This window comes from Sinohyriopsis cumingii, chromosome 5, assembly GCF_028554795.1.
Source record: "Sinohyriopsis cumingii isolate HCF-2022 chromosome 5, ASM2855479v2, whole genome shotgun sequence".
Taxonomy (NCBI): domain Eukaryota; kingdom Metazoa; phylum Mollusca; class Bivalvia; order Unionida; family Unionidae; genus Sinohyriopsis; species Sinohyriopsis cumingii.
In genome coordinates, this window is record NC_142965.1 from 108,541,676 (window position 1) to 108,568,829 (window position 27,154).

At 37.7% G+C, this 27,154-nt stretch overlaps 1 long non-coding RNA gene across 1 annotated transcript; it reads right to left on the reverse strand.

Moving 5' to 3' along the window:
- Positions 1 to 335: 335 nt before the first annotated feature.
- On the reverse strand, positions 336 to 22,394 carry LOC149799966 (uncharacterized). Its single transcript, XR_016420932.1, has 5 exons — positions 22,013 to 22,394; positions 21,389 to 21,510; positions 10,557 to 10,671; positions 1,077 to 1,183; positions 336 to 624 (listed from the first exon to the last, which is right to left on the reverse strand). It is a non-coding gene; the product is annotated as an uncharacterized LOC149799966 (long non-coding RNA).
- Between the last annotated feature and the right edge of the window lie 4,760 nt (positions 22,395 to 27,154).

A 27,154-nucleotide genomic window follows, 5' to 3' on the forward strand; every position in this document is an offset into this window, starting at 1 on the left:
CACATTTTGTAAGAACAAGGTGTAGTTGGTGAACAATACAGACACTTTTCTGCCATTTCCACTGGCATCATCTCATATGATGTTATTTAAAAAAACTTCCTACAACATACTCACAACATATAAAACCTATATGCAAATCTGATGAAAGCTGCTTGTGTTTCTGAAACACATATTCCATACTGGTGGCAAGAATGTCCAAATCTACATTACAAAAATGAAAACATTACCATCCATCTAGGAGTTGCAAATGTATGAAATCCTCTTGTTGGGTAGTTTTACTAACAGGCTTTACAGTAGGGCCTTCCATTAGATTTAAATGTGGCAGGTAAGTTGACAAAGTAGGGTGGGGGGTTGGGGGGACCTACCTCAATGGGGATAATTCATTTTTTTTTTAAAGTAGCATGGTGTAAAGTAAAAGTAGATGGGCTGATAAGGAATCCACTGAATTTACAGACTAAAGGTTCAGACATTTGTTTTTAAGAGAAAAATGAAAGAAGGAAACAATACAACAGATATTTTAATATGACTTTAATGTTTATTTTCTAGATTTAATTAAGATTATGAATCAGAATCAGTCTCCAACTCCACTGTAAAGTTTATCTATTACTTCTTCTGCTCAGGCACCTGCAAATTAAAACAAAATTGTAATGCTTAAATAAAGTCATATCATCTCAGCACTAGTTACATATGCAGAAGTCATGTTAATCAGCATTATAAAAATGTATGAAATTTTCTTCACTGCACTTGTGCTTCCCTTACTATCGTTAAGCCATGATACAAGATAACTTTGCACTTACTTGTCATTTCTGGCAAGTGGATGGTGCAATCAATTTGCACAAAGATGAATTTATTTCATCCAAATATTTCATGTGAATAAAAATTCCAAATGGAGGCACTTGTCCGATCAGACAAGATATATGCATATTGTAGTTAGCTGGACTCTAGCTCTGATAGTCCTGGGCAATAGGATAAGCTGATTTTGTTATCAGTTTAGAAATGCATCCGCTTTGCAAATACTATGCTTTAAAAGACGAAACTGAATCCAATATTGATGAAATAAGAGTCATTTGGATTACCTTGTTTTTTATCATTCTGCGTTGGTTGGGTGCATATTTGAGGGTCTCTGATATGGTCTCTTCCATTCCATTTGCCTTTGCTTTGCCATTAGTTTTCAAGCAGGCTTCTGCATGAGTAATACAATGTTTTAAAATAAGTTTCACAACAAAGGATGCATTGCATTTTTCTAAATGCCAGCAATAATCAATGGAATATTTTTAAAACATGTACTTTGAAATGTGTCTCAAGTTACTTTATCAATTCATTTAAAAATCTCTGGCAAGTCACATGAAAAACACAATTTAAATCAAGCCATACTTACTTATCAAAGACTTTCTCATTCACATCCTTTACCTCACACAATAAATATCAGCAACACCAACATTAAATTCACACAATCAGTACAAAACCTAGGTGTTACTCTGGACAGTACTCTCACATTGCACCAACATGTCATGAACATATGCAAGGCTGCGTATCTTGAGCTGAGACGCATCAGCTCCATTCTCAGATATCTTTCAGTTGATGCCACTAAAACACTTGTGTGTTCATTACTGCTTTCAAGACTGGACTATGGTAACTCAATTCTGTCTGGTTCATCTTAATATCTACTGCAGAGACTTCAAAAAGTTCAAAACATAGCTGCTTGGATCATACTTAGAGTACCACAATCAGAGGACACCTCCCCGCTGCTCTGTACCCAACACTGGCTATCCATTCGATCCAGAATCAAACACAACATTAGTTCTCTGTGCTACGTTTCACTGACAGACTCTAGTCCAACATACCTATCCGACCTCACCTATGTGTACACACAAGCAAGATACTTACACTCCTCTTCCGACAATCATATACTCATTATTCTCACTATGAAAACAAAGTCACATGGACAGCATTCTTTTGCATACCAGGGCCCAGCAACATGGAATGAATTGCCCACTGAACTTAGACACAAAGACGCAGTGATCCCATTCAAGAGTGCTCTCAAAACTACTTATTCTGACTACAAAAACAAACTTAATGACTTAATAATGTTAACTACCTTAAATATTCTCAGCATGTTTTTTATGTTTTCTAATTTCATGGTGTTTGTTTTTGTAATCATATCATTGTGTATGTTTTTATGTTGTCTAATGTTGCAAAGCGCTTAGAGCTTCTAAAGATTAGGCGCTATACAAAGTCCTCATTATTATTATTATTATATTTAGCTTGGATGAATATTTTTTAAATCAGTGGCCATAACTAAAAAATGGGATTTTGTTTTATGATCATAAAAGTATGTTGGACACCATCCATGATGTACAATGCTGTCTGACATTTCTATGCACCTAAGGTTTCCATCTCAAATATTAAAGCAAAATGCATACCGAATTTGACAGATTGATGAAAATAAAAAAAAGCAATGCTTACCATTTGAAAAGAGGCAATTGTCACTAGAATATTCTATTCAAAATGATATTAATTTTGGACACAGGGGATACCACCCCCATGTTTTCCTGACTCGTGATATGTCGGCCTATTCTGTGCACAGCTTTAAAAGATGTAATGTTTATCCATCGAGCTATAGAAATGAAATACATTTACTGTAGACTGTTTCTGTCAGCAGTTAAGTTGAGTAATTAGGTCAGGTTTATAGCTAGTTTACAAAATTCAATGTAGAATGCCAATAAATGACAAGATGTATTTTTGCAAACTAAAGTGATCTTGAAAAAAGATTAGTAAAGTTTAACATTTTATAAAAAATAAGCTATTATGTGGAAAAGAAACAACAATGAAATAGGATGCAATGTGTTTATGTCTAGTTTTGGAAGGTACCGTCTCTAAGGTACCGTCATAATTGTACCGTAGTTTAATGGGTGGAAAGGCCATTGAAAGGTAAGGGCAGTGCGGAGACCATCGAGTATGTTCCAGAATAGCTGAATCTTTGTAGATACATAGATCCATTCGTAACTTCAGTCCGCAAGCGAAACACTGTACTTCGTATCCCAATCCTGACTCGGGTCCGAAGTAGACAAATCCTGTTCTAGCTAAAACATACGAAGAAGGTAATCCTTCCCTATCCGTAGGCCATTTTTGAAACATGTCCAATCGACGGGCACAATCACAATAGTCAGGTAAGAAGACTGGAAAATGGTAGGGTTTGAACTTGGAGTTCTCACTGGATTTCTCACTCGATTCTTGCTGCGGCGAAGTCATCCTTCTGGTGGGTGGCTATCCTCTTACAACCAATGTTTTATACCGACATGTCCATACGGCAAAGTAAAGTGGGTGGGAAGCCGCACTCGCTTCTGCTACACGATTTGATAGACTTTTTCCAAGGGTCGACTGACGATGTGGTGTGTGGGTAAACGTACAATCTTGTTGGGTTGATAGGTGGTCACTATCTCTAGACTGCAAGGCTTCTTTCAATATGCCAAAGTTGACCACTCGACTGGTACGATAATTCAGAGTAAGTCCTTTCACTTTACACTTCGTGTGCACTTCTCCTTGTTTGGCCCAGTATTCGTAGCCGTAATTTTTGGGACCACCACTAACGAAACTTAGAATCTTGTCATCGGGGTGCTTGTCTGTCCAGGCTCCTAAACGGTCTCCTTCGATGTCAGGGTGTTGTTGACTCGGGTGATCGATATAAATGCAACTGTCCATGTCAAAGTACAAGACACGTTCCCCTAACAGTTCTAAAGCTTCGTACAATTTTAAGCGAGCATGAGCTGTCATGTAAGCTGCAATGATGACATTTCCAAAGGGGTCATCTTCTACAAAGTTCAGATCTTCTTCGTAATTCACCAAGATCAAATCCTCACGAACGACGTCCACGTGTTTCATGAATTTGGCTTTGTCGTGAATCATCTGAAAGTAGCGGGAAGGTTCGGTCAAATACTCCGTCTTGGGTAAACACGGTCATTGTGCCATTTTACCCCACAAGCAATTTAACATCACTTTGGCAAACGATCGCCTGCCTTCGTTTTTCTCAATGTGATCTGAAGTAATGCCTTCTTGTGCCCAGAATTTCTCTCTGAATGTCTTTTGGTCTTCGGGAGTGTGACACCAGGACAGATAGCCACTGGCTTCTTGCTCAGTTTCAAAAAGGCATCCACGTAGTCTGCGAAAATGCCTTTCTGCGTGGGGTCACCCTTGTGGAATTATTGTGTCTTGGGAAAGTGGCAAATTTCGTACACTTCTAACAGTTGGTATCCCATGTTCAGAGCTTTGAACAATTCTACGCTGACCCATGTCCCCGTCAAGGCCCGTTCTTCCTGGGTGTGATGACAAGGTTGATCTTGGTTGCACGTTTCAGCACAAGTACGGCACAAAGGAAACATAAGTTTGCCTTGGCAATGGCGAGGTAAGACAGGATGGTATAGGTTCGTGGGAGGCAAAACTTTGCACTTGATCAAGCCTTCGTATTGTCGAATGTTTTTTAGGTCGATGTGTTCGGTGAACAATTGTGGGTGCCCTGCAGGAAAGCAACAATATTTGCACACGTAGGGATACAGTGAACACACGTCCAAGTATATGATTTCTTCTCCTTTCTCTTCGTCAGCTTGGTACAGCAAACAGGTGGCATTGGTCCTTCCTCCGTACAAACTATTACTTGGGTTCAGGGGGTCCATGAACTGGTAACTTTCCATGAGGCGTTTAAACTCGGGATCGGTGTTCAAACGGTGATTGTATTTGTGTTCCCACATTTCCACCACTTGGTATCCTTCCTGTTCTAACTTTAGGCGTGGCTGACAAATGGCCTGGTACAAGTCTTCCATGGTTCGTTGTAAGAACTGATTTTTAGTGCCGCGGTCAGGGTAACAGACGGGACATCCGTGAAATAAGCAACCGTTAAACTCGTACATGATCTTGGGGTTTTCTAAGTCCCAGCCATTGACCGAATGCATTCCGATGATCTTTCGCCCTGTCCGTTGCGGGCATGCTGAATCCATTTGTCTTCCTTGTCGCACAAGTAATGCAACCAGCATGGGGCTTTGACCGAGTATTGACGTTTGACATAGTTGGTCGTTTGAGGACTGATGACAGCCACAGTGTTTTCAAGCATGAATCGTTGTCGGTAGACTAAGGAACACGCTTTGGCAATGGTGCAAGCCTCTTTTAAATGATCAACCCCTCCGTGTTCCATGAACAGTTCTCGAAATTTTCCACAGCATCGCCGTAAAATGTCCATGTCGGAACGACGATACTTTAGCATTTCTTCCTGAAAGTCGAAAGGGTCAGAGGCGTGAGCCTGGTACCAAGCGTAGAAAGTTTCTCGTTCGGTACGCATGTTGTCAGGGTCGTAATAGTGAGCCTGAGGCAAATGGGGTAGAACGGCGTGTTGATTGGCTTCTGTATTGAAAAAGTGTGGAAAGTACCCTTTAGCCATTTCTGTCATTCCAAACATTTTAGGCATTCGACTCAAAGGCATGGCTAAGTAGCTCATCGAATCTTTAAACTGCACTTGTCCCACTTGCATGAAAATGATTTTGGCTCCGTTCAAAGTGATTTTAGGACGCTCGATGCCACGTTCCGTATAACATCTCAAAAGAAACTGTCCATCATATCCGGAGAAATTGTGAGCCATCACCGTGGCATGACAATGACAATCTCCATAATAATGTTCGATGTCCTCTTGGCTCCACGTCTTGTCGATGGGGTCTAAGACCCATTGTGTGAAATCGGCTAGTGTGTTCGGTCCTTGAAAGATTTTTTCACGCCCTCCAGGAATCTTACTGCAGTGAGGGCAATAACTCAAGATAGGTTCTTGAATCACTTCTCGCACGCTCGATGAGCCACGCAGAAATTAGGAATGTGAATACTGATCTCTTGCATGCATTCGAAATCGAAAAAGATGAAATTGCCTTTCTTCTTCTTGTGACCATCCTCTTTCTCTGGTTGGGATTGGTATTTTTGTATGTAGCATTGGTGTTCCAAGTCCACAATGCAGTGACAAATGTGACATTTTTTCTTTCCTGAACATACGTGTGCCTTGGTACTGTTGATACATAGACCTTGTCCACACATTGGGCACAATCTCAGGAGTTGACAAGCACATTTCTTCTGTGAACCTTGCATCTTCAGATGTTGTTGGTAACAGGCAGGGCTGACAAATGTGCGCAGACAAGCAGGACAATGCACTGGTTCTTGCCCTTCGCTCAGACAGGGTTGAGAGGCCAAACATCCTGAGCATTTCGATCCACAATGTTTGTGTTGCTCTCGATTATTATAACCATCATAAGTCACATTTCTCACAGTAATATTTGTATCCCAGGAATCCAGTGATAGTGGTAATGGTATCGAAATGGTCATCGTGATGATAGAGGTGAATGTATTTTCCATCCTTAAAGTCTTTCCCTCGAAACAACAGAGACCCGCGCACTTCTTGAGGGTGCACTTTCAAGGTGTATCGTGGAGCTAGGGCATCTTGCAATTTTTGCATCTCAGGAATGCCACAGGGTGTGTCTTTGGACAGGCATGCTTGTTGTAACAGAAGTTCTGCTTCATTTCGTTGTTTGGCTCGGTTCGATTTTCGAATGTTCTCCCAGGCTCTTTTCCATTCTACCGTGTCGTTCTTGTCGGCATAGGTTCATCCCACCACGATGGCTCGGGCTAAACACATGTGGTCTTGAAAATTGTTAATTTGGACAAGACTTGTTTTGGTAATGCGAAGGTTGTTGACCAATAAGGTCTTTCTGCATTGTCCGGTCCCTTGAGGAGGAGAGACGTGGGTCATGTCCAGTGTGGCTTTTCCATCGGTGATGTCAAACTGGTCATTAGATTGTTGCACGTGTTGAATCTTGTCCATGACTTTGGAAGTGGTCAATTCTGCAGGGCTGCTAAACTCGATCCAAACAGGGGATTTCAAGCCGTCATGTTGTATGGAAAGTCTCAAGCGATCATCTTCTTTGGGTTGACATTGTCGCTTGAGTGTGGTGAGCAAAGAATCCCACATGTCGGTGATGAACCCTTTTGCTTTCTCTAACAGTACTTCAGACTTGAAATCTTTAAACTTCACTGTGTATTTGTAAGCCGTAGTTCTAAATTTTCTAGAGGGACGCTTTTCCGTCTCTCGAATGTCATAGTACTTTTCAGGGTTGACTAAGGGTGGTAAACTTTGTTTAGAGGGTTTGGATTCTGGTTCACTCATGTCCTCTTCAAAATCACTGGCATGAATTTGTGCCAAGACTTCAGCCCTAGTACGAGGCGATAGATCACGTTTCTGCCTCTTACTTTCTTCTTCTTTCTTCTCAAATGAATTGGATCATTTCATCTCGATAGCAAAAAGTCAAATGACTAAAGTTTAAACACCATGGATTAATTTATAGTCATAGCAGACCAGCGTATATAAAGGGTATGTGTCTTGTCCTTTCACTATTCATTTCACTCTCAAACTGAGCACAACAATGGAAGAGACTACCAAGATTGAACGTTTCATCAGAGCTTTGCGAGGGGTCATTAGAAAATTCTCTTCAGACCAGCCGAGGGACTACTCTCCTTCCTTTCAAGATAAAAGTCAAGATACTTGCTATATCTGTCAGAAGAAAGGGCATTGGTCTTCAGAGTGTCCAGACCGTCAAAAAAGAAAAAAAAGGGGTTAGAAGAGACAAAAGTCAAGATACCTGTTATTATTGTCAAGAAAAAGGACATTGGTCACCAGACTGCCCAAAAAAGAAACAAGAGGAGTCAGAAGAAGAGAGGGATTCTTCAGAGGAAGAGGAAGAAGAAGAGGAAGAAAACAGACAGGTGAAGAAAAAGAAACAGGAGAAGAAAAGAAGGGAAGAAAGTGAGGAGGAAGAGGAGGAAAAGACTATGACGGTGAAGAAATTAAAAAAACAGAGTGAACAATGAGACAGAATAAGTCTATGAACTTTTTAAAGTGCTCTGTTGTGAATTGTGAATTGTAAATATTTATAAAAGAATAAATTAATTATAAAAGGTAAGTGTCTTTGGGTTTTGATTTTAAAATAAGAACCTACACTCACGCACACTCATACACAGACAGGTACTATTGGGTAAAATGTTTTTTTTTAGTTATTGGCAATTGAAAGCCTATCTCTTTTCGAGAGACGTGGATGGCCCTGAAAAGGGCCTTTTTTGGTGTAAGGGGTGAGTTTAAACAATCAACTTTAACTGTCTTAAGCCTTTGCCATGGCCAAGGCCTACTTCTGGACTGCGTACTGTTGATGATGATTTCGTTGAAATCACTAAGGATGGTGCAGTAGGCGTAGTCACAGGGTTGGAGTGTTTAGCTTGGGAAGGTCGTATTCTCTTCGGCCGTAATAAAGAAGTCTGATACATCTGTTTCAGACTTCTTAACTAAAATGTCTAACAGTACCGTGACCGTTTGATTTTGACACCCTTGTTTCTTTGCTGCTGCGTCTTCTTCTTCTTGTTTTTTTCTTACCTCTTCTTCTTGCTGCTGTTGCTGTAGGAGAAAAGCTTGTTCCGCTTCCTTTTGCTGTTGTATAAATTTCTCCAATTCTTCTTTCTGTCTCTGTCTAAAATTTTCCATGTGCGGTAATGAAGGAGAAGGTGACGAAGGTTCAGGAACAAATTCTTGCAAGGTAAAAAAATCCACAAAATCCCAATTCACCTCTTCTGAAAGTAAGTCTGGGTTCCCTTGGGTAGTCTCCACCATCAGTGCACCCAAACTGATCGTTTTCTGAGTTTCCGTCATGTTGAAAAACTGTCGCTTAGATTGACTACGCACAGGCGCTAGCGAATCTATATAGACTATGTGACGTCACAGACTGCTCTCTTCGGATTGGACGTGGGCTGACTGAATTTTGTAACGCGTGTTTGGATTGGTCAACAAACTCAATCCGTTTCAATCCTTCCTCCCCCTATAAATAAGTACAGTTCACTGCATTCCTTCACCTTTTACTCAGCACCCCAACATGTGGACCGATGTACAATCTTCAACGCTTGTGTCTTCGATGATGTTCCGGACGGACATATCAATGTATGTCCGATCCAACTGGACAGTTATCCACAGGACAGACACCAGCCTGTGGATGCGAAGAATCTTATGTGGAGCATCAAGGATGCCTCAAAAGAGTCTTAATCTATGGTCCTGCAGTCAGGCACAGCCTAAGGTCAAGAAGAAGATGTCACAGATGCCCTTTATGTTAAGGGTATATTAACATAAAACCAAAGGCCCTTTTCAGGGCCATTCCTATCTCTCGAAAAGATCTTGACTTTCAATTGCCTACCCCTTTTTTTATTTTTTTGTTTAAAAAAATAATAAAAAAATAGAGACCCCTCCCTGTTTCAATTTTCGCCTGTTCCATTTTCATAGACCCATCAGGTCGGGACCTTATTAAAATAGGGTCCCGACCCTGTTCCATTTCCCCTAGTCCCAAGACAGTCCCACGATTTATTCCCCATGTTCAATTTCCCTTGTCCCTAGAGTGAATAGTTTTTTTTCTTTCTCCCATGTTAAATTCCCCTTGTCCCTAGAATGGATATTTTTTTTTTTCTCCCATGTTAAATTACATAGTCCCCAGAGTGGATATACCCTTTTTAACATGGAAGTTCCCTAGTCCCTAGACCGTCCCTATTCACTACTACCATTGTCATTACCAGCCTGAAACCAAATTTAATGCCATTTGTATAAATTCATTTCAAATAAATATTATGATATAGTTGAAGTGTAAAGTCAAGCAAGTATTCTGTTTGCAGATTTTACATTTTAGATATTATAGTAAAGTCATATTTTCTCTTGTTTAGTAAACTTTATTGCAACTGGTTCCAAAATAGTAAATCTTATTTAATGTTCATTCACCAGAATAGGTATTAATACAATCCCGAATTAACTGTATGGTACTAAAATATACCCTGATCTTGTGTGAGATTGTAATATACAGAACTATACCTCAAGACAACAATAATATATTGAATTTATATTGTATCAAGACTGTCATGGTTATGAACTCCAACTTTATTCAGGTTTTTTCATAATAAATGATCATCTTGTGCTATGGTTGAAAAGAAATCAAAGTTCAATTTAACTCCATTCTCTCCACATTTGTAAGTTGTTAAGAGGCATACTCATCCTCAGTGTTATAGTAAAATGTAATCTTATTTGGATCAATCTTGGTGGTGTAATATATGAATGGAGAAAGAATATTATCATCCAGATTAAAATATGTTTTATTCAGACTCTACTAAAATTTTTAGTTGGATATGGGTTACGGAGCCTGATGTGTACGAACAAAGCAATGTGTACCATGACCTTTTTAATTTAACATTTTAAACTCCTGCAGAAGAAAGAGATTTTTTAGATCCATTAATCTATATTAACAAAAACATTTCTTCAGTATGATTTTCAATTACTTAGTATTGACAAAACTCATATTTTAAAGTTGTTGTTTTTTTGTGTTTGGTTTGGCCTTTTATGGTAAACCAACACAAGTAAGTTATTTAGTGCCAAGGCACTTTAAGTATAGTGCCTTGCCCAAGGACACACCATGGTAGCTAACCCAGGTTGGTCTGATGGTAGAATTTGAACCTACCTTATTTCACAGGTCCAGAAAGCTAACCACTGAGCCACTACAGCTCCCCATCTTATAGTGGAATGCTGGTATACTTTATGATCAAGAAGGATGGGTTGGGGTATGCATGTTGCATCTGAAAAAAGTGATGGAATTTTTGTTTACATAATATTTTAGTCATACAATATGAATCATTTTCTATAGATTTAAGATGTATCAGATCAAGTTAAGAAAAATCATATATTCTGTTTCCTGGGAATGTACTAAACACTGTTATTGTTTGATTTTTTGGTAGTAAGCTTACTTGGTATTTTTTTCTTTTTAACTTGAATACCTAATTTGTTAACATCCTATTCTAAATCTTCAGAGTTCTGTCTATTAAGTGACAACTGTTGATACATGTAGGGAAGTTTTTGTTTATATCTTTTGATTTTTGTGATTCTGGAAGTTGCAGTATTTGTTGTTGTATTATAACCATTTCAGTAATTTAATGAATGCAGAGTATACTGCTCTATAAATGAAATTTAAGTGAAAATAATGTAAAAGTATGTTTCACTGCAAATATAAATTGTTTAAAATAATATATCATTTATCATATGACTATTCAATTGTGGTAACTAGTATTCCATCCAATATCTATATATTAAAATATGTCTTTTCATACAGCTGGTGATCATTTAGATACAAGTCCAATTGAACATAATCAAATTATCAATGCAGGTGTTTTTATTAGTAGTAGTATTGCAAGTATAAGTGTTAGTATTAAGATTTCATATACAGGTATGATAAGTGTATCATAATGTTTAAATGATGCTCCTTGTTACAACATAAAATATGTTCATTGAAACAAATGGTTCACTGGTAAATTGGCAGCAAAGGTCTTCACTGAATTATGTTGCATAAACTATTTTACAATAAAACATATATGATGCATCTCAATTATTATGAATGTGAGGAGGAGGATTAATAATAATGCAATTTAAGTTATCTTCATAACATAAGTTCTAGCAGATGTGTAATTTTTATGTGGTTCATCATCAGTTTGAAACTGGTCTGTGATTTCTGGATCTGGACATACCTGGTCCCCTGCTGTTGTGCTGCTATGGTCTTTACAGTTCATTAGGATATCAGTTACACTTGGTTTACGTTTAGAACCCCATGGGATGGAATGCCCAGTTTGAAACTGAGAGAATGGTTAATTATCCATAATATAACTCCTGCAGTTATTATTAGGTTTGATATCAAGGTCTTTCTTTAAAAGCTTTTCAACTCAGGTTCTGTTCTACCATACAGATAAATAAAGTCAAGGCTTTCAGATTTGTCCAGTTTGTTTCATGTGTTGCGGCAGACAGACTGTATATTGCCACTGTACCATATAAATATCAGTGCTTAGTCTGCTCTCAGTTGCTGTGGTTTGATTAGTTACAAGTGTCATCACATGTGACTAATTATTGACCAATGTAATGAAACTTGTATAATTAGAAGGCTGTATTTAAAAACTCTAAAGATCTTAAAAAGAAAATTGGATCGGGGTAAGTAAAACCTTTTACTTTGACCATTTGGCTAGAAAATAATTTTCAATAAGTTTAAATTGGATAATAGTAATATAATAATTAATTACACAAATCAGAATAAAAGCTATTTGCATATCCCCTTACAGCTGTTGCTTTTTCATAGTACTAAGTAGAATAAAGTATAGTTAAGACAGATAGCTTTAAGCTAGAATTAAACTCAAATAAATTGCAAGAAATCAAAACAAACCCAGGATTAAAACTAAAGAAATATCCCGTCATATATACCTTACATCAAATAAAGAAACTCAAGATGGATAACAACAAAATTAATGTCACATCATCAAATAGTTATCTCAGCTGCCTGGTCAACCTAAAGGCAGATAAACTAAGGCAAACTTACTCCGAAGCAGTCTCATCCCCCCAAGAGAAAAACGACAGATACAGTTCTTAACGCCAATTTTCAACTCGACCCCAACTGACTCGATGAGTAGACTCTACCTGTCACCAAGCGTAAACGAGAATGTGGACAATCTACCGAGTAACCGCAAAACTACATCCGACATGAGTACCCAAACTGAGGAACAATACTCAACAAGCACAAAAACAACCCAGACCACGCTGGTTAAAAACACTAGCAGCCAGGGGACTCAAACTGAGAACCTACTAGATGAAACAGAACGCCCTCACCCTACCACAAATAAAGCAGTCACACACGACTCAACAAAAGGTAAGAATAATAGGAAAACCAAATCCCAAATACCAGTTAGAAAGAATAAGGAACACACTAACTGTCAGAATACAAGACCCAGCAAGCCGGTTATGGACAACGAAACAAAGTCAGCTAAAGAGACAAACACCAGGGGAAAAAAGACCAGTCTGCAAAATATCCAAAACAAGAAACACCCCGCTGAACTGACTCTCTTCGTCAAGGGAGTAAATTCCAAAATAACGAAGTTAGCCTTTAAAACCATAGCATGGCAATTGAACAAACATCACCAAGGAGAATTCACGCTTAAAAGCACTAGAGACGACTTGCTGATAATCAAATGCACCACTGAACAACAGATTGCCAAATATATGGAAATTGAAAGAATAGACCAAATAAATGTTCAGGTCACTAGACACAACAGAACAAAACAACACATAGACCCAAACCCCCCAAAAACACACAACAAAGGAGTCATATACGTATCAACTCAAAATAAAACCAATGAAATAGTAGACTACATAAGGAGTAAAGGACAGGAAGTAGAGAAAGCAATCCGCCTAAAAACAAGAAGGGGAAAGGATAGCACTGCAGTGGTACTCTTTTTTAAGGGCGCCACCCCAGAAACTATCAAAATAGCCGAAAAACTCGAGGCTAAAAATATTTTTGCTTTCAAAAACAAACCACGGTTCTGTGGCAACTGCAAAAATTGGGGGCATTACTCAAAGAGTTGCGGAAACCTATTCCGGTGCAATCAATGTGGTCTTCACCACCCAGACCGGAAAACATGTAGCGCCACCAATCAGCACTGCGCTAACTGTAGTGGTAACCACAAACCAAACCACGCAGAATGCCCCAGGGCTCTTAGAGAAGCCCTAATAGTCGAATATATGATCTCCCATGGGGTAAACTATAAGCAGGCCAAAACAAAAATCAGGATACCAAAAACAAAATAAATAGGTAGCACCCTCACTGGTAGGAAACACGCATAAAACGAAAACAACAGTAAATTAAACAAACTATTAAGACTTTTTGCACTAGAGATGGATTCCAGAGCAGAAATCAAAATATGGCAATGGAATGCACGCGGCCTTAGGGCCCACGCTAACCAACTAAATAACAAAATACTTGAACAGGAAAGAAAACCAGATGTTATATGCATACAGGAAACCCACCTAAACGATACCTCACGTATCCCAAACATCATAGGCTACAACACCAAATACCTAAAGCATCGATCCCCCACAGCAAGAGGAGGGGGGTTAGCAACCTTTGTTAGAGATGGAATTACATCAGAAATGCATAAATTAACAGATAGTAGACCGCCCAATGACTTCGAAATACAGATAGTCAAAATAACCGCTCAAACTAAGCAGGTACTAATCGTTAACCTCTATGAAACAAATGAGCAGCGCAATTTAAGTGCAGACGAAACAATCAAAATGATTAAAGACTGTGGAGAATGGGTGGTAATATGCGGGGACTTCAATGCGCACAATGAACTATGGGGGAGTCAAAAGACGGACATTAAAGGAAAAATTGTAGAAAAATGGGCACAAAAATGCAACTTAGTTTTTCTAAACAACGGAATGCACACCCGGATAGATGACAGAACAGGCCACACATCAGCAATAGACCTATCTCTATGCACACCAAGATTAACAGGCATTTCTGATTGGCAAGTTGATGAAAGCGACCCTATGGGAAGTGACCATTACCTTATAAATATAGAAATACAAATTAGAATACCTCAAAATAAAGCGTCCTTCACACCAAGATGGAAATACGAACAGGCCAACTGGATTAGGTTCAAACAGATAGGTGACTCAATCGACCCAGAAACCATATATCACCGGGACATTGACACCTTTAATGACAAATTAATAGAAACCATTAACACAATGGCCCAAGAAACAATTCCTAAAACTAAAGGAGTAGCACCCAAACCCACGGTGCCCTGGTGGAATAATGAATGTAAAATAGCAATTAAAGAGAAAAAAGGAGCTCTAAACAAATTCAAAAGAACTAAAAATAATAGGGACTTTAACTACTACAAGGAAAAGGAAAAAACTGCCAAACAAACTATTATGATAGCTAAACAAAACTCATGGAGAGAATTCTGCTCAAAACTAGATATTAACACAAAATCGAAGGAGGTGTGGCAAAGAATTAAAAAAATGAGAGGCAAAACTAAATCAATAACCCCCAACATACCTGGACAAAACAACAAACATAAGGCAGAATTATTCGCAAACTATTTCGCCAACATGTGTAGCAATACCAACTTAGAGGATAAGTTTAAAAATCATAAAAGGCAATTTGAGGAAAGCAACTCTGACAACATAAAGGAAGCAGGAAATAATGATGGCCCACTAAACCTTCCGTTTACAGAAGCCGAATGGAGAAAGGCCCTCGCCGGCAAAAAGACCACATCCCCCGGGGAGGATACTTTGGGGTATGAAATGTACAAGAACCTACCCAAAAAACTTGTCACAATTGCACTTAACCTCATTAATAAAATATGGGAAACCGGTACCATACCTATAAGATGGAAAAAGGCAGTAGTGGTCCCGATTCTTAAGCCTGGAAAACCCTCAAGCGATATAAAATCATACAGGCCCATATCACTAACAGACAATATATGTAAAATAATGGAAACTATGGTAAACAACAGGCTGAAATACCATTTAGAAAGCAAAGGACTACTAGCTAATACACAGAGCGGGTTTCGCAACTACCGAAGCACAATAGACCAACTCATGAGACTAGAAACCGCTGTCAAATTAGCATCTAGAGAAAAATTTTAAAAATCCAGATATGTTATAGCCATCTTCTTAGACATGGAAAAAGCATATGATCTAATGTGGACTAAGGGACTGATAAGTAAACTTAAACCATACGGAATAACTGGCAATATATACAAATTTATTGCTAACTTCCTAACCGATAGAAAGATACAAGTCAGACTAGGACAAGACTACTCCGAACGATACAAACTGGAAAATGGCACGCCACAATGAAGCGTAATCAGCCCAACTTTATTTAATATAATGATAAACGACCTGGAAACAGCGGTAAAACCCAACCACCTTGACTTATCCCAATTCGCCGATGACAGCGCCGTATGGAAAACTGGCAACCCAGCCAGCAGAGAAACGACCAAGCACTTACAAAAAGGACTAAACGATATAGGAAATTGGACAGATAAATGGGGATTTAAATTGTCACCTCTAAAAACAGTAGGCATAGTTTTCAATCCGGGAGGTGGCCACCCCCCACCCACTCCAAACTTAACCCTAAAGGGGGTACCCATCAAATTCGAAAAACAAGCGACACTCCTAGGTATGGTATTCGACCACGAACTCACGTGGGCAGCTCATATCCAAGAACTCGTAACGAAGTGCAAACGAGACATCAACCTCCACAGAAACCTCAGAGGGGTGAATTGGGGGGTTGATCAAAAAACACTCGTTACCCTATATAGAGCACTTATAAGAGCAAAATTGGACTACGGTTGCCAGGTATATGGAGCGGCGAATGCCACGTTACTAAAGAAACTAGACACAGTCCAATCAAAAGCGCTAAGGGTATGCACCGGCGTCCTAAATGGTACCCCCACACAAGATATCTTAATAATAGTAGGAGAACCCCCGCTAGACCTAAGGCGGAAGGAATTGATGCTGCGATACTCGACTCGAATATCAATACACCAACCCAACCACCTCACGCTACAAGCCCTCTTAGCATGCGACAAACCATTCGATACAAAAGGAAAAAATAAAAAAATACCTAGTGGGAAAATAATTATAGAATTAAAAAGGAAATTTCAAATCGCAAATATCAACCCAGAAAAAATAAGGTACTACCCAGACCCCCCGTGGACCTGTCCCACACCACAAATAGATCTTAGCTTATGTAAACTAGGACAAAAACAAAATGACCCGATAAGACTAAGAGCATCAATACTAACGTACATTGACAACAAATACGAGACATACACGCAAATCTTCGCAGATGGATCAAAAACCAAAAATCCAAATAAAACTGCAGCAGGGATAGTGATCCCAAAATTAGATGTCGCCGTTGGAAAAAGACTCCCAGACCAATGCGCTATATACACGGTAGAATTCATGGCAATACTAATGGCATTAACATACGTCAAAACATACCCCACAACTAAGGCAGTCATTCTAAGCGACTCTTACAGTGTACTACAATCGTTAGCAACAGACCAATCCAAGAGCAGACCTAATATGATTAATCATGCAAGATCGCTACTTAAAGAGATTGAAAAAAACAACAAACACGTTGAATTCGTATGGATACCCTCTCACATCCATAATCCCAGGCAATGACAAAGCAGATGCAGAAGCAAAAAACGCCACAAACGAACCAAAAGCCCAAAATATAGCATACAGCGTCACTGAAATCAATAACATGGGACAAGATCAATGACATGTGGCAAGAGCTATGGGAAAAATCGGATGCAAACAGTCTAATACACACGATGATGAAAAAAGTAAGTAGAAAAGTCGAAAGTCCGACCTTCAAAAATCCATACGATATAACAATAATAAATAGAATAAGAACAGGTAAAACACTATTGGCAGGATGCGCAGGGAAACACATAAAAAGGGGACCAACCGAAAACTGCCCCTACTGCCCAACTCCAGAAACAATCGCACACTTAATAAATATATGCCCCAAATACAACCAGGAAAGGGCCGAACTAAAATCTCAACAGGAACAAATAGGAGAACGGTGGACATACCCGGAGTTACTTGTGGCAAAAAACAATAACATAGGAATGACCTATAATAACATCATGACATTCATTAACAAAATAGGCAAAAGGGGACAAATCTAAACCGAATGAAGGGTTGGGTATAAAGAGAGACCATGTAAAGAAATTAAAACCAATAAACCTAAAAGATCGAACCAAAAAAGAAAAAAACCAATCAAAATATTACAAATCACTGTTTGGGAATTGTGACGGCCGGCTCGGGCTAGTGGGTTCACAGACTGACACCGCCGCTCATAACCCGAACAATAAAAACCAGATAAGGACGAATATTACAAAATCACTGTTTTGGAATTATAATGGCATGCTAGGCCCCGTAGGTTCAAAAAAAAAAAAAAAAAAAAAGAAAAAAAGGAAAAAAAAAAAAAAAAACAAAAAACAAAAAAAAAAATATTAAAAAGTAAATCAAAGACCAGTCAAAATATTACAAATCACTGTTTGGGAATTGTGACGGCCGGCTCGGTATCGTGGGTTCACAGACTGGCACAGCCGATCATAACCCGAACAATAAAAACCAGATAAGGACAAAATATTACAAAATCACTGTTTCGGAATTATAACGGCATGCTAGGTCCCGTAGGATCAAAAAAAAATTAAAAAAATATAAAAAAAATAAAAATAAAAAAAATATACATTAAAATAAATCACAAATAGCTAAGCTAAACAAAAATAACAGGTAAATAGCCAAGTGGTCAAAGCGAAGGGAAACAAAGGCAATCAAACCACCTCCCTCGAAGAAAACATCTCACGGCGAACATGGCAGTATCAAAAGGACGAGAAGACCAAAATAGAAACGGACACGGGATAAGGCAGAAAGAGCTGAAATAAAGAAGAGCAGGAAAAGGCACAGGATGAAGTTAAACGTCCTAAGGCAGTAAAAGAAGAAAGAACAGGACACTTGCAGACCTTGGGGAATGAAGGCAGAAACAATGAAAAGAGTATGCCTCAAATAATCAAACCACCCCCACCCCCCAGTATGAAAAGAATTGCCTTCCCGAAATCAAACAAAAGAAATAAGGCCACCCACCCCCACATCTACTTATAAGTGTGAATGAGAAAGTGAGCGTGAATGTGTGTTGTCGGGATATGTGGGAAAAGCAGAAAAACGAACAAAAATGTCTATAGCCATCACACAAATATAGCATACACACTCCCTACCCACCTTTTTTTTCTTTTCTTTTCTTTTTTTTTTCTTTTTTACAAACAAATTTTACCACATAGGGCTTTCATTCTGACCCACGAAAGCCCTCTTTTGACCAACAACTTACTGGCCCTGAAACACACTGATTGGTTTAAAGCCACACGTACGAAATACTTAACCAAATTGAGATCTCCAAAACAAAATAAAGGGCTACTAAAAGCCTACTAGATGTGAAAAAATTTTCGGAAAATTCAAGTACGCAAAGTACACAAAATTTAATAGACCTTACAAAAGATAGGAAAATTCACAACTCAGGAATATCTGAAGCGTATGTGACAATCACATGTTTGGCAAGATAGTACAGGAATAGCCCAATAAATATAGGGAACTGGGCATTGATTGCAACGAAAATTTCATAATACTGCTGCTGGTGTGCTTCGGTTACTGCCTGAAATGAGAGAGGAAGGAGATGCAGGATGCAGAAACAGACCACCAACGGAGTACAACGATGGAGAAGGTTGCAGCGATGAGAGCCTGGGCGGGACCTTTTGGGGCACCTGGGCTTCGGCTTGCTTGCTTGGGGGCATTGTATAAGTTAATCGCTAAATTCAAAAAGTACACAAACGTGTACAAACTAAACAGTCGCACATACCGAAAGGTGCACGTGACTTTAATCCAATGAATGAATGAAATGTGTGCTAGAGGGTAGGGTTAGCAGTTATACTCCCAATTATGTTTGTGATGAGCAAAAGCAGCTGCACAAATTTGAGCTTTTAGTTTGGTTCTGGTAGGGTCAAAGGATGCAGGTACATTTTACATTCATTTTTTACTAGAAATAGCTATTTTCAATATTTTTCTGTGACAAGGCAACTAAAAGAATCAGTATGTGCCTTATGCATGAATAAAGTTCACTAGTACTATAACAAATTAGCATACTTTTCATCACCCCTCTACCATCAAGATTTTTTTATATTTACCTCTGTAGCAGACACAAATAAAAGTCGGCAGCTCATTTGCAGACTAAGTTACGCATATGATCTCCAATGCTCATCTAACTGTGACAGGCAGTCACCAACAAGCCAACCTATTTCCATGCCTAACTCAAAGTAAATCTGAACCACATTATAGATTTAGCTTATGTGTAAATTTATAAATGCTAGGCTTGTGATAATTAGGTTCATGCCTTCTACCTTAAAAATTAGAGGGATGTCAAAATACGAAACTATCCAGTGAGACCTATGATGTTAATTTTAATCCCTATGGGATTTGTGACATAAAAAACCCAAATGCTTTATGTATTAAAAGGTAACTAATGGGGGCAGGATCTGCAGTGAATCAATGGTTAGTATGCTAGACTCCTGATAAAAATGTTTGTGTTAAAATCCTGTTATCAAGTCAACCAGGTTACCTACTGCAATGTACCCTTGCCTTACTCCAATTCCCTCAGTACTCAGTAAACAACTAGTGTTGCTGTACATAACAAAACCAGTCCATATTGATTTTACATATTTTACTAAATCCTGACAAAAATAATTCTCTAAATAAAGAATGATTAATATGTGATGGTCTCACATGTAATCAAACTCTTCCAAGCTTTTAATGATATGAACCGATTTATCAATGTTTATCAAATTTGCATGAAAAACTATTTCTTATATATCATCAAATATGTTCAATGTTTTGATCATATAAGCATTTCTGCTACATTAGATCAAAATAATCTTTTTGTCAGAAATAGAGCCCTTATAGTATTTGCAAGGTCAACCAATCAGATGCAGAATTTGAGTTTAATATGAATGAATATTTTTTTTACAAAATTGCTCTTTTGCTATATCTTGATGAGATAAATCTATTCACCAAGTCTGATGAAATTAATGAGAAATAGTTTTAAGAGCAGTAGCAAGAATGGCTAGTGAGATGTAGAACCACCACATTATATGCATAGATTTTGCTTATAGCCTCAGACATACAAGCAAATAATTAAACAAGTCAGATCTAAATTGGATCATAAACACTGTTGTGCAAATCATAAGAAACTCTGCCAATCAGATGCAAGGTCACTTCACTACCATACCTTTATCACACTCATAATAAGCATCATTGTGAAACTTGACTCTATAAGCCCAATGGCCAAGCATGATCAAACTTGAATCAGCAGTAGTGGTTATAACCTCATGTATTTGTATGCATCTTCACTTCTTCAATCTAGATCTCATTTATATAAGCATGTATTCTACGTTTAGTAAAAACTGCACTACATGTATAAATATTGCATACGGTGGTAACATACTCAGATGAAAGATCACCTTATTATTATTAATGGTTAACACTCATCAAACTTCAAGGACAACTTAATGATTTTAGCCTATATTGTGGAAGTATGGCTTTTAGGCTGGTTAAAAAACTCAACTAATCTTATACATGATCACATGTATATACTTGGATTTTGCTCATTATTAGATTTATCCAAGATGTTGATTTAAGCCCAAAACCAAGTTTTATATAAACAAATTGATCAGAACTATGGACTCCAAAGTAGCTAATTTCTTACTGTTGAAAGACAGAAGGGGATGTGAAATAAATAACACACTCTGGACCATTACATAAACCCACTTAGCCTTTTGACCAGTTGAGATAAAATATCAACAATAATGTTAAATAAGATTGATAAATTATGTTTTCTCACATTACCTTTAGCCCTTTTCAACATGGATGGTATTTTTCTTCCACATATGTCAGCTCTTAATTAGTGGCCCTTTCCCATCATGAATGTTGTAGGTGAAACTCTCAGAATTAGGCTTTTTAATTTATATCTGTAGAAGAAAAAAACTATTGGTCTGCATATATCATGTCACCATTTCTGTATTAGATTAAAATACCATATGTGTGTGTGTGTGTGTGTGTGTTAATTTTAGAATTTAAGCAAACTTGTCTCCATGTGTTTATTTTAAAACTGATGATGATAACACATAACAGGTTCAATGGATAAAATGTTATTTCTTACTTCTTACAACTGCTCATTATATCTGAATTTACATTCAATGTTTGTTTTAATTAACATATTTGGGATATTGGGCAAATTATTTATTTTGTAGTTTATCATTATATCATTTACCAGTCTTTTATCATTCAAATATGTAATATAGTACCATTATACTGACTTCATATTCTATATGATATCCCAGCAATACATATTAAGCAGATAAGTGCAAATAAAAATGTTCAGAATGTAAAATTTACTCCAAGCTCAAAGAAGATCAGCAAAAGATAATATCCAACAAATTACCAAACAAAAAGCGAAGTTAACGCAGTTACCTTTATTATGACGTCTCCAACACCAACGGTACTGTACAGCTACGTCTTCTGAGTTTTACCGTCATCTTGTCTTTCAAACCAGAATTAATTTCTTGAGCTCTTACAAAATGAAGAAACTTTTAAATACTATAATTTAAGCAGCTTCTTTACATGCCATCAGATAAATTATGGCACAGTGTTATGTCTGTCAGCAAAACGCAACTTCACATTTGGACGGCGCGCTGTGTGGGCATCGCCGACACAGCAACTGACATGAATTCTCTATTAGCAGACAATGATTCGGAATAAATCCTTCGCAAATCTAACATTCTCGATTTTTCATAGTTCCACTTTTCATTGTTGCATCTGTTTGATTGTACAATTGCTAATGATGTTCAATGAATCAACTTCAATTCATCTGCTGTCTGAAATCCCGGTTCAGTTGGTATTTTCTTCCGCGCATGATGCCGTGTAAATAAAAGATACGGTCGACATTCAAAGTGGTTTAGGTTAATTTATTATTTTTCTTTATTAAGGTCATTTGCAGAAAGTGTTTCGCTAGGGTGAGAAAAAAAAATATAACAAAAAGAAAACTTTCTTTTCCAACGCTAATACTGTATATATTTCAATTTGTGATTGATGCTATAAATAAAAAAAAATGATAATAAAGCATTTTAGCCCGTGGCTTCGGCACGGCACTCGTTTTTGTGGGTTTTTTAAAATGTTGTTAGTGTTGTTTTGGGGTTGTTTTTTGTGTGTGTACCACACTAAAAAACATACCAGGTATTAGGCCTAACGTAGGAAAAGAAATTATCCTCTATTTATTACTATTCTTACTGTCAAATGACGCAAAAGTGATCAAATTGCTATTAAGATTTTGTTTTGTATAACACTTACCGCTCGTTTTCCTCGAGATAAAGCAGCCACTTCAAAATGATTATAAAATCTGTGACAGATGAAAAACGTCGTTTAAATAATTCGTAATCGCCTGCCTTAAAATACTGTAGGAATTTGCTAATGTATTTCATGGCCCTCGTTTGAATAGATACCAACGATCATGTATATCGACCAAATTTTGTATATTCCTGCCCACAATCATGTATTTTGTATTAAACCGTATATTACACGAGCGCTCTGTGGCAAACTCGGGGGGGGGGGGGGGGGTCTCTATTATACCCAGAGGCGTAGCTATGATATTTTGCGCCCGGGGACGAACTATAAAATTGGCGCCCCAGCCCCCTCCCCGTTTAATCACATTTTTGAATATTACCCTTGTTTACTTATTATAATGTAACGTTGTAAGCCTCATTTTGGCGCCCCTGTACCTTGGCGCCCGGGGACATATGTACTCCCCTTCCCCCCCCCCCCCCCCCCCCCGCTACGCCTCTGATTATACCTGCTGTATCAGTTGAGAAATATATTGAACAGATCAGGCCCCAATACTCTCGCTCTGAAAAACATTAAAATAATTATATGCAGAATATCGGTAGGTCTCCCTCTTGCCGAAAATGTCAGCACCATATATATTTTGCAAGTAATGTAATGGGTATAATAACACACACACACACACACACACACACACTTTTTTGGGAGTGGGGGGGGGGCAACGGACAGATGCCCCCATTTCCCAAAAAAAAATAAAAAGTATTTTATATTTGTGTATTTCCCCCTCAGATGTGTTCTACGTTTTATTAAAACAAAATTTTATATAAAAAATTTAGTTTTTAGAATTTTTGATGGGGTATTTATGTTTCCATAGTGTTATCTAAAGGGTTGTTCGTCCGAGTCTGGTTTCCCTCACCTTGCTCGAAGTTCATTCCCTTGAAATGTTTTGTAACCTTTGCTATATGTCGCCTAGGTCTCAGTGTTTGCTATATGTAATGGTGTTATATTGTGTGTATGCTATATTTTCTTTATGTTTGAGACAGCAAGTATAGATCAAATATCTTTCCCAGTTGTATTTCTTCCTTTATGATGTTATATTGTATCTTTTAATTTGTTTTATGGTTTTCTAATTTTGACGATGGAATGGTGTACTATTTAGACTTTGTTTAAAAAAAATAATTTCCTATTTTATTATTCGAGTGATAATATGTGTCGTTCCTCATAATAGTCTTTAAAGATGTTGATAGGTAGGTTACGCTCGATCCAAGGTTCACGCTTCTTTATTCTCTATGTGTTTTTCCTGGGTCGCGTTAGGCCTCCTTTATTTAGTTTATCTGATTATGCTTTATTGAAAGATCCAAACGTATTTATGAGACCACATTATTCTATAGTGGTCAACCATGCAGTGCGGGAGAAGTTAGTAGGGTTTTAAACTAAGTGTTATACAGTATGTATTTGTGTCTTTATTTTGTCTGTTTATGTTCTACATTGGGTGTTTTCAAAGACTCATGATGGGCCTATGCACTTCACTGAGCCCTGTGACTTAGCCCCATGATGTCATCGCCATTTACTTCCCCCTTATATTTTCCCTGTATCCCTTCCTATATATGTCTTTAGAATTTTCTTTCAGAGAAAGAAGAAAAAAAATTAAATTACAAAATTCTTTTATTCTTCCTTTCTTCCCTTTTCTCTTTTAAAAAAAAAAGTTATATGGGTTTCTTTGAAATATTTGAAATAGAATTTGAAATTTTCTTTGAAATATGGCTGTTGTGGGGTGCGAGGAGGGGGTATGGGTATGGCATCAGCTCGCAATTGCGCTACGCTACCCTTCGGTCTGTAATACCTATTCCTCCCTCCCCCTCTCTCCCCCAATTCCAACATCAATTGCGTTATATCAACCTGACGGTAAGTATCTATTCGTCGTAAGACGTGCTGAGTTCTTGTTGTGGTTAATATTCTTATTTTTACCACGTATCTTATTTAAAAATCTTTATCACCTGTCCACAGGATATCATCGTAGTTACTATATAGTCTATACATTTTAGAACGATTTTGTTTTCGTAGTCTAAATCTATGAATAAAATGTTATTTTTGTTATACTTATATTTTTTGCAAATTTTCATTATTAACTTTATCCTATTATGTTTAGATTTATCACATTGGACAATCGTATGTAGTTTGGTGAAGTTCGCTGTTTTACATAAAGGGCATTTCGGCATTATCCTCAGCATACGATGTTTGATTGTTTCTTCGCCTGTTAGCCAGGTGTTGTGCAGGTATTTAAAAATTATACTTTGTGTTTTGACAGATCTTATTTTCCCCAATTTTTCCAATTTTTTGTCCAATTTACCCCCTCAGTTGTCCTGTTCTACTCTACATTTTATATTTTTGGTTACCTCCTCCCTAATCCAAGCGTGACTTTTACTTATTAAATTTTGCATAAATCTGTTTTGTCTCTATATTTTAAAATTAGTTCTCATATGTTTGCGTGGCACTTCGATTTTTTTATATTAATTTGTTATTTTTGTATATCTCTGGTCGGTTTCTCAAGGTGAAGCCGAACCAGTAGATGTACGGTGCTTCTCACGCTGTAGCCGGGTCTGAGTGCATTTTTTTTTTAATCTATTGATTATGTTAGTTAATTATAGTAGTAGAGGGCTCGGCAACCCCAAGCCCCCTCTACTTTTGGCCCTATATAATGTCTCTTTTTTTACATGATGCATTTTATGATTCCATATATAATCTATTATTTCGTTGTCTGTTTTGTTTAAAATTGTATTATCCATATCTATGGATTTAATTATGTAGTTAATATTTGAGTATAAATAAGTCTTGGCCACTTGGGCCCGCTCCATGATAGGTAATGGCGCCATGGCCAGATTTTCACATTTTCTCTTATTTTATTGATAATATGTTCATAATTTTCTACAGCTTCTTTTTTTTATTACCAAAGTAAACCCCTAGAGCCTTTACAGTGTCTCTCAGTAAGTGTGTGTGTGTGTGGGGGGGGGGGGGCGATAATCCAGGGTGGTTGCCCCTCCAGTTAACTATTTTTAAGATTTCGTGCTTGTTGTGGTTTATTTTGGAACCCGACGCTTATAGCATTTCCCCTCTCTTATAAAGATGTTGCAATCATATGCATGTTAGAGCATTTTTTAATTCTTTTTTAGGTTTGGTATTTGTATGCCTTGTATAATCAGGGGCGGATTAAGGCTCACTGGTGCCCTAAGCACTGACAAATCTTGGCGCGCCCCTCTTTTCCACGTACACCTGAGAAGATAACCCTAGGGTGTACCATGATCAAGAAACAGAACATCATGATCAATTTGCACTAGTTGTATCAGTTTTTTTTACAAATCTTCATTCTTTTTTCTTTCTTTCTTTTCACCCTTTTCTCAACTTTGTGGTGCCCCCTTTGGCCCTGGTGTCCTATGCACGTGCTTAGTCTGCTTAATGGTTAATACGCCCCTGCTTGCACATCTGGGTTGTTTCTTATCGTGTGACGTAGGATTTATATTGCCATTACGTATTCTAGCATTGATAGCGGACATCCTTGTATCACTGATCGTTGTATTTCAAATTCTTTCGTGCATTTCCCGTTTAATTATCCCAGTGTGTAGGATTTTGGTCCATTTTGGAAATTGGGTCCGAAACCAAATTTTTTAAAAACATTCTTTATACAGTTTTGTTCAAATCAGTCGAAAGCTTTCTCCTGGTCGAAGAGTACCATAGCACTCATCATACCAGTTTCATTTATGTAGTTAATTATAGTTTTAATGTTTAAAATATTGTTTTGTATATCCCTCCCCCACAAGTTTGATTTACATTAATTATCTTGTTTATCCTACCCTTTACTGTATTTGTTAAAATCCTACTTAAAATCTTATAGTCCGTGTTTAAAAGTGATATAGGCCTCCAGTTTTTAATCTCGTCTCTATTCCCTTTCCCTTTGTATATAATTGTGATAACTCCCTCCCTCATAGATTTAGTCATTTTATTTTTACTTAAAACTATATTATTATACAAGGCGTTTAAGATCGGCGTCAGTTCACCGTGGAACTTTTGGTAGAATTCCACGATGAGTCCATCTTTCCCTGGTGACTTTTGTGAGTGTTGATATACTTTTTGTGATTTCTTCATCTGAGATGACATCATCACATTGGTCTCTATGTACTGCTGATGTCATCTCACAGTCGACATTTTTTAAGTAGCTGTCGATTGTGCTGAAGTATATGTTCTGTGTGGTGTGTGATGTATAGTTCTTTATAATATTTGGAA